Consider the following 17,929-nt stretch of genomic DNA (forward strand, 5'->3'; position numbering starts at 1 on the left):
TATACTACCATCAGAGAACAATCCCAATATACTGGCTAGCTGCCCACTGGTAGCAAAAGCATAAGTGCCCTCAGAGGAGTTAAGTCTAACTTTTCTTCTACCCGTGAGATCATAGTTCGTGACCGCCTCAAGCGGTACCAGTTGCCTAGCTGCGGTTTTGTCCATGTGATCCAGTAATTTGGGTATGGATGCGTAATAAGTGTGTCTAGGAAGAAGCTCCATTTCTTAGCTCCATGAGTAACTTCAAAAGGGATGGCTTCAGTGATACTGTTCCAGTGGTGTGGGTATTGTATTTCCACACACACCCCATAGGTGCCAACTCCATGAGTGCTCCGGGACACCCATGGAAAAAAATGGTGAGTGCTTAGCACCCACCGGCAATTGCCCTATCAGCACTTCCCCCTCCCCCCAGCGCCTCCCACATGCTGCAGCCCCGCTGGTCAGTGCCTCCCCCACCCCGCTCCAGTGCCTCCCACCTGCTGTGGATCAGCTGTTCTGCAGTGTGCAAGAGGCACTGGGGAAGGCGGAGTGGGGATGGGCCATGCTCAGAGGAGGGAGCAGAACAGGGCGGGAAGAGCCAGGATGGAGGCACAGCGGGGGTGGGAAGAGGCAGGTTGGGGGCAGGGCCTTGGGGGAAGGGGTGGAGAGGGGGCAGAGCTGGGGGGAGCACCCCCCGGCACATTAGAAACTCAACCCACCTCCCAGGCCTCTACGAGATCCAGGGATTTAACTAGCTTATAGTAAAGGTCAAGCTGATGTTTTGGGGGGAAAACCTCCGAGCAAGCATTGCTAGATAAAGTGATGTAAAAGCTCTTGTGACTCTTTTCCCCCCACTCCTTCTTGCAGGTGTAATTGTTTTATTTTACGTCTAAATGTCATAGAATTGAGACTTCCACCCAACTGTTAAATCCATTGTGCCAGCCCAACCATTTCATAGATCCTAAGGTCAGAAGGGACCATTATGATTATTAGGGGGGAGGGATAGCTCAGTGGTTTGAGCATTGGCCTGCTAAACCCAGGGTTATGAGTTCAATCCTTGAGGGGGCCAGTTAGGGATCTGGGGCAAAAATTGGGGATTGGTCCTGCTTTGAGCAGGGGGTTGGACTAGGTGACCTCCTGAAGTCCCTTTCAACCCTGATATTCTCTGATCATCTAGTCTGACCTTCTGCACAATGCAGGCCACAAAATCTCACCCACCCACTCCTGCGAAAAACCTCACCTATGAAGTCCTCAAATCGTGGTTTAATGACTTCAAGGAGCAGAGAATCATCCAGCAAGTGACCCGTGCCCCATGCTACAGAGGAAGGCGAAAAAACTCCAGGGCGTCTACCAATCTACCCTGGAGGAAAATTCCTTCCCGACCCCAAATATGGTGATCAGCTAAACCCTGAGCATATGGGCAAGATTCATCAGCCAGATGCTACAGAAAATTCTTTCCTGGGTAACTCAGATCCCATCCCATCACAGGCCATTAACAGCAACCCCTTTTTTTCTCCCCTTTCCTTTCTCAGCTAGAAGCATTTCAGCCCTCTAAATCCTGCCCTGTTTGGGTTTATCTTTTTGTAAGTCTTCAGAGTAAGAAGAACCAATGACTGTCTCATCCCTGTTATCTTTTAACTTGTATGCAGGCCTCTGTCTCTTGGTTAAGAACATAAGGATGGCCATACTGGGTCAGACCAACAGTCCATCTAGCCCAGTATCTTGTCTTCCGACAGTGGCCAATGCCAGGTGCTTCAGAGGGAATGAACAGACCAGGTGATCATCAAGTGATCCATCCCATCACCCATTCCCAGCTTCTGGCAAATAGAGGCTGGAGACACCATCCCTGCCCATCCTGACTAATAGCCATTGATGGACCTATCCTCCAAGAACTTATCTAGTTCCTTTTTGAACCCTGTTATAGTCTTGGCCTTCACAACATTCTCTGGCAAAGAGTTCCACAGGTTGACTGCACGTTGGGAAGAAATATTTCCTTTGTTTGTTTGGTTAAGGCTTCATCCACAATGAATATTTCATCAGTAAATGTTTATTCGTAAAACCTTTGTCAACAACTTCTTTGGTTTTAGATCCTTTTCTAAAAGAAGGAACAGTGATTTAATTTAAAACTCTCTCCATAAGCCATTTCCCACACCTTCAGAGAATTTGAGGTCTCATCAACATCAACAGGCCTGCTACAAATAGTTTGGTGAAAGTTTTGGCTGAAACTCTTTATAAACTCTTTATAAACTGGTAACACACTGATGTAGCAAAAGGTGGCGTGGATCATAAAATGCCACCACATCTTCGATTTTAAAGTTCTGTTAAATCACTCCATAATCCCCGCTTTGACTTGAATATTAGTAACAAAATGGTGATTCTTATGCTGTTTTGACTATCTTGCTTGTTTAAAAATTCTTCTCCCTGATCAGTCTGTAATTAGGGGTATGTGCCCTTCATCAAAAATAGATTCAGAGACCTTACATACTATGTCTTCAGTCTTGTCTTTTAGGCCTAAGGCCCAATCATGTTTAGACAGAATGTCTTATCACCGTTAAGATGTGCTTAAAACCACCACTGTGTTTGGAGGTCTGATGTGTATCCACCAAATCTGCCTGCCATTATGCATCCACATCTGAATCGATAGCCTTATTTCTTTTAAAACAGAGTTGTTCTGGTTTGTTTAAAGGGTAAGCATCCTGGTCTGAAAGCCATATTGTGACTTGCCTTCTAGTCAAAGCTTTAGTATGCTTTTTGGCTACTTGAAAAACAGGGTTCAAAGCTCCCACCCTTCTTGGGAAGTAATACATTTTCTTTAACAGAGCTGCCTGTGTAGCTGTGATGTCTTTTGCTAACATGAGTATGGAGGTGTCGTGTTCACAACAAAAAATTTAAACAGAAAACAAGTTTTATTAATCACTTGGTTAAACACAACTTTTTCCAGATGCCCCTGGAAAATGCCCATCATGAGCCATACTATTACAGATTCAGAGTAGCAGCCGTGTTAGTCTGTATCCACAAAAAGAACAGGAGTACTTGTGGCACCTTAGAGACTAACAAATTTATTTGAGCATAAGCTTTCTTGGGCTACAGCCCACTTCATCAGATGCATATAATGGAACATATAGTAAGAAGATATATAGACATACAGAGAACCTGAAAAGGTGGAGTAAGAAGCTAATTAATTAAGATAGGCTATTATCAGCAGGAGAAAAAAACTATTACAGATTCAGAGCTTCAGTTTGTTCTTACTCAGCATTTCTTCTTCAGCTCCATGTCTCATCTTGAGACACCTGATATGAGATAAATTCATCCGCACAGGACTACCAATGTGTAGGTTCTCAAAGGCCACTAGAAAAACATCATCCTGCTGTTGAGAGATTTTCAGAAAAGAAACAACTGGTAGGCAACCGTTTTAGATTTCAACAGCTGCGGTCTGTTCCTAGCCCCCAACATCCTCAGCCCCTCCATATTTTATACTTAATTTACCTGCAACGTGGCTCTGTCGTTCAAAGTACCAAATGAAATTAATAGGCAGCAGATTTAAAAGAAACACAAGGAAATATTTCTTCACAGAATGCACAGTCAACCTGTGAAACTTCTTGCCAGAGCATGTTGGGAAGGCCAAGACTGTAACAGGGTTCAAAAAGGAACTAGACAAGTTCCTGGAGGATAGGTCCATCAATGGCTATTGGCAGGGGTGGTGTCCCTAGCCTCTGTTTGCCAGAAGCTGGGAATGGGTGACAGGGGATGGATCACTTGATGATTGCCTATTCTGTTCATTCCCTCTGGGGCACCTGGCATTGGCCACTGTCGGAAGACAGGATACTGGGCTAGATGGACCTTTGGTCTGACCCAGTATGGCTATTATGTTCAAGGGAGACCCTCCCCCCAGCCTCAAAAGAGGTCTCCTCTTCCATGGGTTCAGACAATGGGCAAGCACCATGCTTGTCAGACAACACGATAGCTTGGTTCTCCCAGTTAGATTCCAGGGACTTCAGCAGCGACTTCACCAAATGGCTCTTCTCAGCCTCCCCTTCCTTGTCCTCAGAGCAGTCTCTGAGGTAGCACTTTCTCTGCAGCTGTCCAAGCACTGTGGGAGCTAAAACAAATTCCATAATTCTCACTGGGATGGTGAAGGAGTCCATGTTTCCTCTCTGTCTTTCCACAATTTCTGAAAATGTGCTCTTGGAACAAGATGGCCACTTTCATACTTGAAGGGCTTAACGGCTTCCGGGGTGCTGTTGCCAACCAAGAGCTCAGTGCTGGAGGCCAGATTTCTGGCTTAGATACTCTCTCTGGTTGACCTGGGACTTGGAGGTCCCACCGCCCACAAGGTGCCACCGATTGGCTCACACTCCTGGTTGGGCCTAAGCAGAGACCTAGATTGAGATTGATTGGCAGAGGCGAGGATGGGGAAGCTGCAGAGTGGGTCACAGGGGCTGACTTACCTCAGGAATAAAAATGAATGCACATGGCAATTATGGGGGACATCGAGGCCTGTGATTTATAGACCCATCTCAGCACTGACTGAGAGGAGGTGCTACCACCAGAAATCATGCCTGTGCCCCATAGCCCATAATTGGGAACCAGACCTATGTCATGCCCCTCTTAGTGTCCTTACCCGCTCCAGCCAATCTTCACTGATGGGTGTGAATAGAGGTTTGCATGAGGTGTGAAAATTTGTCAGGTGGGTGTGAAAAGTTTGGAAGGGGTGTGAAAAATTCATAGGGTGTGAAAAATTTTCACAGTGTGGGTCCTCCTAAATGACTTGTGGAGATCTGTCAGCTGCAGCTCTTCCCCAGGGCATCACATAGTTCCTTGCAGCCTAGCCTTCCACCTCTGTTTGGGAGATCCTTTTGCTGAGATCAGGCCTACCTGAATGCCGAGTATCTCCAAGGATTCCTGCTCTGGTGAGCTCCTCTTCTCAGAAGTTTCCCTTCTCCTTGGGAGTCCCTCCCTGACTAAATTCAGGGAACCTTTTTGTCAGGGCCAGGTGCTCGTGTACCACTTAACCATGACAAGTAGCTTTGGAAAAGAATTTTTATCATTAATGTTAATTTGGGTGACATTATTCTACGTAACTGAAAATTTAGGTTTCCTCAGAGATTGGTGGATAACGTTCTCCTCCAGAGAATGCCATCTCTTATATGGCAGCCTCTATCTCCTATTGTTCTCAATGGGAGTGCGGCTATGGGATCCTCTTAGCAAAGCCAGCTGTCGCCAAACCATCAGCACCTCCTCTTATTGCCAAGGGGCAGGAAGACAAGCTGCCCTTGGGGAAGATGGTGGCTCCTTATAGGCTGTTTGCAGTATTAACCACCCCAAATGCTTGACATTCATGAGTTATAACTCAAAATCAAGAAACTGCCTTTAAGATAGTGTAAATAGTGTGTGTGTGTATGTGTGTATGTACCTTGTGATTTACGAGCTTTCAGGATGAAGCTGCTGGCACCCAATCAGTGTGACAGCAGCCCTTATGCAAAATTTAAATGCACACAGAAACTTGTAAACTTCTCTGTAGGGTGGGCAAAGGAGATTTACTTCTCCTAACTCCAGACATTGGGGAGCTGCCTTTCTACCCCTTCCATCTCATAAGAACATAAAAACGGCCACACTGGGTCAGACCATCTAGCCCAGTATCCTGTCTTCCTACAGTGGCCAAGGCCAGGGGCCCCAGAGAGAATGAACAGAACAGGTGATCATAGAATCATAGAATCATAGAATATCAGGGTTGGAAGGGACCCCAGAAGGTCATCTAGTCCAACCCCCTGCTCAAAGCAGGACCAATTCCCAGTTAAATCATCCCAGCCAGGGCTTTGTCAAGCCTGACCTTAAAAACCTCTAAGGAAGGAGATTCTACCACCTCCCTAGGTAACTCATTCCAGTGTTTCACCACCCTCTTAGTGAAAAAGTTTTTCCTAATATCCAATCTAAACCTCCCCCACTGCAACTTGAGACCATTACTCCTCGTTCTGTCATCTGCTACCATTGAGAACAGTCTAGAGCCATCCTCTTTGGAACCCCCTTTCAGGTAGTTGAAAGCAGCTATCAAATCCCCCCTCATTCTTCTCTTCTGCAGGCTAAACAATCCCAGCTCCCTCAGCCTCTCCTCATAAGTCATGTGTTCTAGACCCCTAATCATTTTTGTTGCCCTTCGCTGGACTCTCTCCAATTTATCCACATCCTTCTTGAAGTGTAGGGCCCAAAACTGGACACAGTACTCCAGATGAGGCCTCACCAATGTCGAATAGAGGGGAACGATCACGTCCCTCGATCTGCTCGCTATGCCCCTACTTATACATCCCAAAATGCCATTGGCCTTCTTGGCAACAAGGGCACACTGCTGACTCATATCCAGCTTCTCATCCACTGTCACCCCAGGTCCTTTTCCGCAGAACTGCTGCCTAGCCATTCGGTCCCTAGTCTGTAGCTGTGCATTGGGTTCTTCCGTCCTAAGTGCAGGACCCTGCACTTATCCTTATTGAACCTCATCAGATTCCTTTTGGCCCAATCTTCCAATTGGTCTAGGTCCTTCTGTATCCTATCCCTCCCCTCCAGCGTATCTACCACTCCTCCCAGTTTAGTATCATCTGCAAATCTGCTGAGAGTGCAATCCACACCATCCTCCAGATCATTTATGAAGATATTGAACAAAACCGGCCCCAGGACCGACCCTTGGGGCACTCCACTTGACACCGGCTGCCAACTAGACATGGAGCCATTGATCACTACCCGTTGAGCCCGACAATCTAGCCAGCTTTCTACCCACCTTATAGTGCATTCATCCAGCCCATACTTCCTTAACTTGCTGACAAGAATACTATGGGAGACCGTGTCAAAAGCTTTGCTAAAGTCAAGAAACAATACATCCACTGCTTTCCCTTCATCCACAGAACCAGTAATCTCATCATAAAAGGCGATTAGATTAGTCAGGCATGACCTTCCCTTGGTGAATCCATGCTGGCTGTTCCTGATCACTTTCCTCTCATGCAAGTGCTTCAGGATTGATTCTTTGAGGACCTGCTCCATGATTTTTCCAGGGACTGAGGTGAGGCTGACTGGCCTGTAGTTCCCAGGATCTTCCTTCTTCCCTTTTTTAAAGATTGGCACTACATTAGCCTTTTTCCAGTCATCCGGGACTTCCCCGGTTCGCCACGAGTTTTCAAAGATAAGTGATCCATCCCCTGTCGCCCATTCCCAGCTTCTGGCAAACATCTCCCTCTGCTATCATTGTGTCATTCCTCCCTTTCCTGTATGGCACCCTACCCCACCCCATCTTCTCCTCCACTCACATTCTCCTCCTTCACTTCCCCAGTCTCCTGTCCACATATTATCCCCTCTAATTCCTTCACATACTCTTTCTCCTTACCTTTTTTCTCTCCCACCTCTACTCCCGCACCCAGTTTCCTTCCGCTCCCCACATCCCTAGCCATAGATCGGCCCTCGTCTTCACTAATGAACAGCCTGGGTTCAGACTCATTGACTGAACAACAGGAGTCGGCCAAACTATTTATTGGGGGGCAGCTTCCTGGGGAATGGCAGGTATTTTCTGAGAGAGCAGCGTGGACTCAGGCCCACAGAAAGTAATTGGGGGATGGCGATTGCTTTGGCTGAGGGAGAATTTGCAAGGCAGATGCTGGCGATCATGGGACGACGTGAAAATTTTAAAGAAACACAAATATCATGAGTTTTGCAATAAAATCCCCAGGGCTGGGAACTCCCCAGCTGCTTTTCCCCTCCCAAGCTCTGGCACCTCCCCCAGCGCTCACCCTGATGACCCAGCACAAAGCCACCTTGCCTAGAGGTGGGTGTGCAAGGTGGGTTCCTCCCACCAACACTTTCCAGGGAGTGGATGGTTGGGGCCCCCACCCACACTTGCTAGGAGCACAATGATGGGCCGGGGCACAGGGAGGAGGTTTAAGTACCTGCTGCCACCAGAGGGCTGTGGCTATTGCTAAGGGAGGGCAACCTTGTGAGTTCTCTGTCTGTGTTTGTTCCGCAGGGGGGAGGTGGGGTCTCTGGGATTCCTGGGTCAGATGCTGCTGTTGCTGCCGCTGCCTCCGTCTCCATTGTGATCTGGGAGCCTGATGTGCAGCTGCTGCTCCCCCAGTGGGCTCTGTGCTGGGAGATGGGAACTTTCTGCGGTGGCTGGAACTAGCCCGTGGGGCAGCCCCGGGCTCTGCCGACACCAGCCCCTGAGCCGGAGCCTGCAGGTGAGGGGAGAGACCCGGGGAAAGGGCTGGAACCGGGCAGGAAAGTGACTCTGCACCAACGGCCCCTCCTCGCCCCAGCTCTGCTCCCGGGGGGACGGGGGTCTGCGAGTCCCGGAGCTGCTGCCCCCTCCCCGGGCTCTGCCCCCCGAGCGCCTGCAGGAGCCGAGCCAGCGCCGGGAGAGCGAACGGGCCGGGCCGGGCCAGGGACCGAGTCTCCCAGCCCGAGGGGGCAGGAGGGAGACAGGGGCAGAGACTGGCAGGGGCAGCAGGAGCAATCAGCGGGGAAGGAGGTTCCCGGCTCCCAGCCCTGCCCAGCCCCATTCCCTGCAGCACCCCGGGCAGATTGACTTTCCTGGGACAAGGGGAGGCGCAGGGAGAGGAAAAGCCAGTTCCTGCCTCTGCCTGGTCCCCGCGCTGCTAGGGGGATGCGCTGCCCTGGGGACAGTGTCAGGGGGAGCCCCAGTGCGGCTCCTTTGGTTCTGCACTTGGCTGAGAGGCTCAGTACCTGGGGGGGAGGGGGGCACCAATGTCTGGGTGGGTTTGGTCCTGGTGGGAGGGGCTGGGTCTGCACTGAAATAAAGTGCCCCAGGGTTTTCCCAACCTCACAGAGTTTAGAACTAGTTTCAGAGTAACAGCCGTGTTAGTCTGTATTCGCAAAAAGAAAAGGAGGACTTGTGGCACCTTAGAGACTAACCAATTTATTAGAGCATAAGCTTTCGTGAGCTACAGCTCACTTCCTCAGATGCATATCGTGGAAACTGCAGCAGGCTTTATATATACACAGAGAATATGAAGCAATACCTATTCCCACCCCACTGTCCTGCTGGTAGTCTCTCTGCGGGGGAGGGGGGGTAATCTGGGTGTGAAATGGACCAAAGTCTTCTGAAACCTCCTCCATCACCTTTCTCACCCTGACAGGCTGCAGAATAAGGACCACGTTTCACTCCAGGCTGACCCGTCCTCCCAGGGGACAGGGAAGGGAAATGGCTGTGGTGGAGCCAGCTCAGGTAGGGGATTTTGAGGGAGCTGCTGGTGGGTTTGTGTGTGTGTGAGAATTCCTGCACCCTGTGTCTGGGGGTGAGGCTGTTCTCATGCCCTGCCCATGGCTGAGCTGGGGGCGTACTGCTGCGGGTGCTGGTCCTGAGTGGAGGATGCTGTTTCAGGTGCCAGAGGCTTTCGAGGAGGTGACCGTCTGTGCCACAGAGGAGCAGTGGGCTCTGCTGGACCCTGCTCAGAGAGCCCCCTTCGGGGATGCTGTGCCAAAGCATTGCAGGACAGTGCTCACAATGGGTAAGGATTCCTCGCCACTTGGTTAGGAGAACTGGTGGGGGTCTCTGAAGGGCCCTGGATGCTCTACTGGAGCTGTAGATATCAGAGGGATCAGACATTTCCAGAGCCCACGTTTGCCAGAAGCTGGGAATGGGTGAGAGGGGATGGATCACTTGATGATCACCTGTTCTGTTCACTCCCTCTGGGGCACCTGGCATTGGCCACTGTTGGAAGACAGGATACTGGGCTAGGTGGACCTTTGCTCTGACCCAGTATGGCCATTCTTATGTTCTTAATAGAGACCATTCCCTGCTCACTCACTTCCATGGGATAAGTAAGGGGTAGAGAGGAAAATCCCGATGCCATCCATCTCCCTGAGCCAAGGCAGGATTGTTCCCTGTGGTGCATTTTCTAGTGCTTTGGCCAGTCCTTGATTCAAATATTCTGAGTGATGGGGCTCCCACCCCTACCCTAGGGAGACCATTCCCGCTCCCACACCGGTGCACTGCCAGATTTCTCCAGGTAACTGTGCACACTCCCTTTCTATTCCCATACAAAACCCTGGAAGTAAGTTTGAGAGGACAGACCAATAATTTAGGGTCAAATAAGTCACAGGGATGCTGTAATTCTCCCAGAGCCAAGTGTTACAAGCCCAGGAAATTCAGAATTAGTGTGACACTCAAAAGAATTATAAATGCTTTAAGCTCTGGAAACACACAGTTAGGGCACCCAGATGGCTTTAACTCCACCCTGCAGTGAGACCACACAATAACCATACCTCTTTTAATCAGTAGAGTGCAAAGGGCTTCACAAAGGAGGGCAGTATCTTTATCCCCACTGTACCGGTGGGGAAACCGAGGCACAGAGCCATGATGTGACTTGGCCACAATCACCCAGCAGCAGAGCTCTATCTTGAGAGTGACAGGATCGTGCTCTACCCAGTAGGTCACACTTAAAGCATTTTAAGGTTCATTGTCCGAGATCAGATTCAATTGATTTTTAAAGACACATTTGATTTTGCTCCTCCTTCCCCCCATGGCATCATCATAGGGATGAGTTAAGGTGGTTTGTGTACATAAGAATGGCCACACTGGATCAGACCAAAGGTCCATCTAGCCCAGTATCCTGTCTTCTGACAATGGATATTGCAAGGTGCCCCAGAGGGAATGAACAGAACAGGTAATCATGAAGTGATCCATCCCCTGTTGTCCATTCCCAGCTTCTGGCAAACAGAGGCTAGGGACACTGTCCCTGCCCATCCTGGCTAACAACCATTGATGGACCTATCCTCCATGAACTTATCTAGTTCTTTTTTTAACCCTATTAGTGTCTTGGCCTTCACAACATCCCCTGGCAAGGAGTTCCACAGGTTGACTGTGCATTGTGTGAAGAAATACTTCCTTTTGTTTGTTTTAAACCTGCTGCTTATTAATTTCATTTGGTGATCCCTAGTTCTTGTTTTATGAGAAGGAGTAAATAACACTTCCTTATTTACTTTCTCCACACCAGTCATAATTTTATAGGCCTCTATCATATCCCCCCTTAGTCATCACTTTTCCAAACTCAAAAGTCCCAGTCTTATTAATCTCTCATCAGATGGAAGCTGTTCCAAACCCCTACTCATTTTTGTTGCCCTTTTCTGAATCTTTTCCAATTCCAATATATCTTTTTTGAGATTGGACAATCACGTCTGCACGCAGTATTCAAGATATGGGAGTGCCAAGGATTTATATAGAGGCAACATGATATTTTCTGTCTTATTATCTATCCCTTTCTTAATGATTCCCAACATTCTGTTAGATATTTCATACCTTAACATATTTGGATTTTTGTTGTTTTTTTAGGTTATTTAACTCTGAATTTCCTGGTCTTATAATACTTGATTTGAGATAATTACAGTCTCCATGTAATGTATAATTACCCTACATTACTGATGTGTAATCTCAATTTCTATCCCAGTTCTTAACATAGAAATTCCCAAGCAAAACATGTATTTGTTTATTTAAATTAAAAATGGCATGCATGAACAGTAAGCAAGAAGCCCAAAGAGAATGTTACCATGGGCTATTTCTCATTGCTTGAATAAACATGGGATCAACAGCAAATCTTTTATTTTTATTTTAACATTTAGACTAGACATAGCTGCCAAGTTTGTACAACTCCATGTGTGACATTTTATGCAAATTAGACCATCATTTGCATAATTTGTATGTGGCCATAAGCTCCGTCTTAAGAACATAAGAACAGCCATACTGGGTCAGACCAAAGGTCCATCTAGTCCAGTATCCTGTCTTCCTACAGTGGCCAACACCAGGTGCCCCAGAGGGAATGAACAGAATGGGTAATCATCAAGTGATCCATCCCCTGTTGCCCAAGGCTTGAGGACAATACATCTTGTCCCAAATCATGAAGGGACAGGACATGAAGTTGCATGAAACTTGGCAGGTGGGCAGGCGTACTGACGGTGTCTGGGGAGTAGGTCGGGGCTGTCTGTGTGTGGAGGGGGAAGCCAGGGTAGGTGGGCTTGTGGGGTGTCTAGTGGTGGGTGGAGATGGAGCAGCTCAGTGCCGGGGGGGTAGAGATTTGGGGACAGCTGGCTTTGTGGGTGTGTCTGGGTCAGCTGGGTGATGGCTAGTGTAGGTAGATTTTCATACAAATCAAGGGGGGAAGATAGGAGCAGCTTGGGAGCTTCAGGGGTAGATAGAGGCAGCTGGCAGGGATGGCCGATGGCTGGGTATGGGAGTAGTTGGCTGGGAATGTTCATGTGGAGCTGGCTGCTTGCTGGGTAGGGGAGCCTGAGACCTGCTGACTCTGCTGCCACTGCTTACTGCTCCCCACTGCTGGATATGGGCAGGGAAACAGTAATGGAAGCCACATGGCTGCCCACTCAGCAGGTTCCCCGGGAGCCTCTGGCAGCCATGAGGCAAAATTGCAGCCCATTCCTGCAACCCTGCTGAATATGACGCCCCAGCTGGGCATCGGGAGTGCAGACAAGCCTGGCAAGATGCATGGGTGCCACACAAGACAAGCGACATTTGGCAGCGCCAGCCAGATTCAGCCGTAGGCTGTGGCTGCTTTACACCACTTCGGAGCAGCACAAAGCAAGCAGAGCATACCGTCCAGTTGGGTTGACAGCTGCTTTGCATCCCTGTTTCCCACAGTACACATGCTCCCCAAATCCCCCAGTCCCCTGAAAACACCCCTAACTTCCCCGTGCCTCTCTGCAACTCCCTGCACACACTCCCTCCCTCCTACACCTCACATTCCCCAGGGCATGAGTGCATGCACATCCATGTACACACGTGTGTTCAAACAAACACACATGTGTGAGTGCATGCACATACACACACACAAAGTTTTCCCCTCCTACCTGAAATGGGGGTCTACCATCACCCCCACATCTATTTATCCTTAGACCCTGCCACTAATTTTGGCCTCCAGGCCCCATCTGTTCTCCCACATCTCTTCTGTCCCCACCCCCACCCGCCGTGCCAACTCTGCCCCTCCTACAGCTCCTGGGGCTCTTCAACCCCTGTCCCAACCCGGTGGGGGAGGGTCGGCACCTATGGTCCCCTCCACCATCCCTGCTTCCAGGCCAGGTGTTGCAGGGAGAGAGGAGAGAAGCAGAGGAGTTGTCATGTTCATGGTGGGGGACAAGGGTGCAGAGCCAAACTGAGCTACTGTGAGAATAGTGCTGGTTCCTGATGGGAGGGAGGAAAGCTCTGCCTGTCTCCTGCAGCAGCCCTGATTGGCTGCCCATCCCCAGGATGTGGGGCAGTAGCGAAGTCAGCCAATCAGAGAGGTTTCTCTCCCCAATGCAGTACTAAAAATATGTCTGACCCATTTGGAACCAGTGCACTTTAAACCCTGGTTGAATTGGTGTGGTGCAATGTGCAGCTTTTGAAAATAAAGATTTAGGACTACGGGTCACTGTTTGCTGTTATTTGTCATGACAGAAAGTTTTATCCTTCCACAGAGGCTGGCAAGTAAAATCTTTTCTTTCAGAGAAATTCACACAAAATTATCCTTTTTCAAAATAGCTGCCCTCTCTCATTGTTCTCAAGGGGGAATTCAGCCAAGCTGCCCTTTATGGGTATGTCTACACTGCAATCAAAGACCTGCAGCATGGCTGCTGCTGGCCCAGGTCAGCTGACTCAGGCTGGGGCTGTGGGGCTATAAAATTGCAGTGTAGAGATTCAGGCTTGGGCTGGAGCCCAAGTGCTGAGACTCGGTGTCAGGTTTTTTATTGTAGTGTAGACATACCGTAGGTTGTCAGGAGTCAGAGAGTAGTAATGAATGGAGACTGTGGCCATCTTTGCTAAGGGCAGCCTGCAGACAGCGGTTCTCAAACTGTGGATCAGGACAACAAAGTGGGTTGCAACCCTGTTTTAATGGGGTTGCCAGGGTTGCTGTTAGACTTGCTGTGGTCTGGGGCTGAAACTGAAGCCCGAGCCCCACCACCTGGGGCCAAAGCCGAAGCTCGAGGGCTTCAGCCCTGGGCAGTGGGGCTCAGGTTACAGGCCCCCACATCGAGGGCTGAAGCCTGTGGGCTTCAGTTTTAGCCCCCTGCCTGGGGAGGTGGGGCTCTGGCTTTGGCCCCCCCTTCCTGGGGTCATGTAGCATTTTTTGTTGTCAGAAGGGGGTCACGGTGCAATGAAGTTTGAGAACTGCTGGATTAGTCTCACTGAGAACAAAAGAAGATGGCAGCCATTTTGAAATAGAGCAGGGCTTCACGGAACTTTCTGAAGATTATTCTATTGGAGGAGAAATTTTCATTTATGAACAATGACGGCAATAAATGACCATGAATCTTAAAAACAAACACACACACACACAAAAGCCCTTCAAATTTAACTTATATAGAAGATGCCAGTGAGTTTTAACTATAAGGGAAGTTTAAAGAGTCTGCATTATTACGTTACTAAGATCACTTGAAATGAAAAAAGTGAGACACCAAGTGGTAAAATTTCTTAAAGGACCCATTATTTAATTATTTTTAACTTGTAAACTAATTAATGGATTTACTAGCAAATTCTCAAAAAAAAGATTCCATGTTCAAAATGTAAGTGCTGCAATTTTGAGGAGGATACACTGTGTTCTCCAGACATAACATTGAGGCGGAATCCTGCTTTAAGTGCAAAATTAGCCTTAATGTCAATCTTAACTATGGGTCCACAACTAGCATCTCCATATTTTACTTGCTGGAGAGGGCCATTATAAAGTTTAGTGCCTGGTCATCTATGAGTCATTATTCTTTTCCTTACCCTCCATTTGTTAATGGATCTGCCTTGTCCAATGCTCCTTTTTGACCTGGTAGCTTTGTAAAATCTCACATTAGTCTCCTTAGCCTCTTTGGGTACATTAGTTCATTCTTCTTTTCTGCTACCTTCCTCTTTTCCCTGCAGCTGTAACTGACTCTGGGTATCCTTGTTCAGCTTCTTCCATCTTTCCTGAACAGGTTAATTTTAGACTTAGACCTTTGAGTGACATGGTCCAATTTTTATTTTCCTGAGGAATTTCCATTGTCCTTTTCCCAAGGAATTAGAGTCAGAGACTTTACTATCAAAATAATAGAAATAGGCTGAGGTTAAGAAAGAAAGAAAGAAAGAAAGAAAGAAAGAAAGAAAGAAAGAAAGAAAGAAAGAAAGAAAGAAAGAAAGAAAGAAAGAAAGAAAGAAAGATTACTTCAAAAATGGACACAGATTTTCATGGATATTCAGACAACAAGGGACCACTATGATCATCTAGTCCAACCTCCTGCATAATACAGGCCAGATAATTTCATCCACTTAAGTCCATAACTACTGATTGGGCTGGAGCAAATCATTTTTAAAGAGACATCCAATCTGGATCTAAAGAAATGGAGAATCTGCCTCATCCCTTGGCCAGTTGTTCCAATGGTTAATCGTCCTCACTGTTAAAAAAAGATTGTATCTTATTTCTAATCCAAATTTCTCTAGTGCAGCTTCCAGCCCTTGGATCTTATTCTGCCTTTGTTTGCTAGATTGAAAACCCCTCTGTTATCAGAAATCTCCTCCTTCAGATGGTGCTTCTAGGCCATGACCAAGTCACCTCTTAACCTTCTCTTGGATAAAATAAACAATTTGAGTTTCTTAATTCTCTCAGTATGAGAGGTTTTCCAGACCTTGAATCATTCTCACATGTCTTTTCTGAAACCTTTCTAATTTTTTTCATCACCCTGCTTGAAGGGTGGATGCCAGAACTGAACACAATGTCCAGTAATGGTCGCATCAACTCTGTATAAATTTCCCATCCTCCTTGATATCCCTCTTTTATACATCCAAGGATCATGTTAACCCTTTTAGCCATAGCATTGCACCGGGAGATCACATTCAGCTGATTATCTGCCATGACCCCTAAGTCCTTTTCAAAGTCACTGCTTCCCATGATACAGTCCCCCATCCTGCCAGTGTAACCTACGTACTTTGTTCCTTAACAGAGGTTGCTTTTGTTAAAAAATGTGACTATTTTCATTTAGGCCATGGGTGTTACTAGTGTGGGTCACTGCCTGTTCTATTCATTATTACCCTCCCCCAGCCTCCCCTCTCCCTTGTTGTTTGTTACACTCACTCCTTGATCCCTGTCTAGATAGCAAACTTTTCAGGGCAAGGACTGCGTTCACTGGCCCTGAACCTCTTTACTATTCTCTCACAGTCACCTGGCCCCTCTCTGCTTTTAAGGAGCAGATCCATGGAGATGGAGCTGTTTTCTATGTAACTTAGGAACCCCTTTGATGATGGGTATCTGGCTGTGTGAGTTCCCAGAAGAGACATGAAGAGTTAAATCCTCACTCTTAGCAGAGGGTCCTGTGGCTTTGAATAGCCAGGTGGGTGGGCAGAGGATTTTATTTTTTTAAGAAGAGGTTAGGTTTGAAAAAAATCACAGCACATTCTCTGTATCAAACACTCTGCAAATCTGTGCTTCACGCTGTTGTCACCTGTTTCTTTCCCCCAAGCAGGATCTCCGATTTACCAACCTGAGTTGCTTGCTCAGCTAGAACGAGGGGAAGAAGCCTGGGTCCCAGATATCCAGAGCTCCGAGGAAAGCTCAGAGGAAGAACCCGTTAGACCCATTCTCAAACAATGGCTGAGGAAAGGAAAATGGTGGGATTATGACAAAGGCCCCGTGAACTCCTCCACTTCTTCCTCATCTCACTCAGGTCAGGCTTGTGCCCATCAGGTGCCGTATTCTTATGGCAGACGTCACTCATGGCTTCCCACCCCTCCTGACTGAGACTTGGCTGTAGTTTCCTCCCCCTGGGTATTCAGATGGGATGTGAAGGCAGAATTGGTCCCCTCCTCTCTTTCCTCTGGTGAAAGAGTTGGGGGTGGGGAAAATTGCCTCCTAATTTTTCAATCTTCCCAGCAGTTATTTTGTTTCTTCCCCCATTTCTGAGGTTCCCTTTCCTCCCCTCCCCTCAGCACAGGGAATGACTCCTGTCTGGATTCTCTCTCTGTCCCAGCAGGTGATGGGATGGTGAGTGAGAAGGAGGAGGAGGATCCTCAATGGGAAGGTGGTGAGATGTCATCGGGAAGATCAGAAGGGGATGTCTCTCTAGCCTGTGAGAGTCAAGGCAGACCAGAGAGGCCACAAGGAAACTACCCAGAGAAGAAATGGGTTCAATCCACTCACAGTGGGGAAGGTCACAAAAACCACAACATTAAGAGCCATCAAGGAATACAGATGGCACAGAGAAAACATGTATGTATCGAGTGTGAGAAAAGCTTCTGTAGTAGCTCATCCCTCCTTCGACACCGGAGAACCCACACAGGAGAGAGACCCTATAGATGTCCTGATTGCGGGAAAGGCTTCATCTCCAACTCAAGCCTCATTAGCCATAAGAGAATGCACACGGGGGAGAGACCCTATAAATGCCCTGACTGTGAGAAAGCCTTCATTGCAAACAAGTCCCTCAATAAGCATCGCAAAATCCATAGCGGGGAGAGAGCCTACCAATGCCCTGACAGCGTGGAAACCTTCATCAGGAGTGAATCCCTTCAAAAGCATCAAAAGAAACACCTGTCAGTGAAACCCCATCAAAGCCCTGAGTGTGGGAAAAGCTACACTGTTCATTCAACCCTTGTCGTCCATCAGAGAACCCACATGGGACATGAAGCTCATGTATGCCGCAACTGCGGAAGAAGCTTCAGAAACAGCAGGACCCTCATTAGACATCAAAGAATCCATACGGGAGAGAAACCCTATAAATGCTTTGAGTGTGGGAAATGCTTCCGGGCCAGCTCAACTCTCACTATCCATCGGAGACTCCACACAGGAGAGAAACCTTATAAATGCCCCGAGTGTGGGAAAAGCTTCAGATCCAGCACAGGCCTCACAAAACACCGGAGAACACATGTGAGAAAGAAATTGTCCACGGGCCCTCAGTCAGGTTGGCCAAAATGAGTAATGCATTTGCCCAATCCCACAAATATGGGCAGGATACAGTC

At 48.0% G+C, this 17,929-nt stretch overlaps 1 pseudogene across 1 annotated transcript in view; it reads right to left on the reverse strand.

The window, feature by feature from the left end:
- LOC311530633 (C-type lectin domain family 2 member D-like) overlaps positions 1–17,929 on the reverse strand; it is an 839,985-nt pseudogene that overhangs the window by 372,332 nt on the left and 449,724 nt on the right. The gene's annotated exons all lie outside the window — the stretch shown is intronic.

This window comes from Lepidochelys olivacea (assembly GCF_965140295.1).
Source record: "Lepidochelys olivacea isolate rLepOli2 genome assembly, chromosome: 14".
In the NCBI taxonomy this organism is placed as follows: domain Eukaryota; kingdom Metazoa; phylum Chordata; order Testudines; family Cheloniidae; genus Lepidochelys; species Lepidochelys olivacea.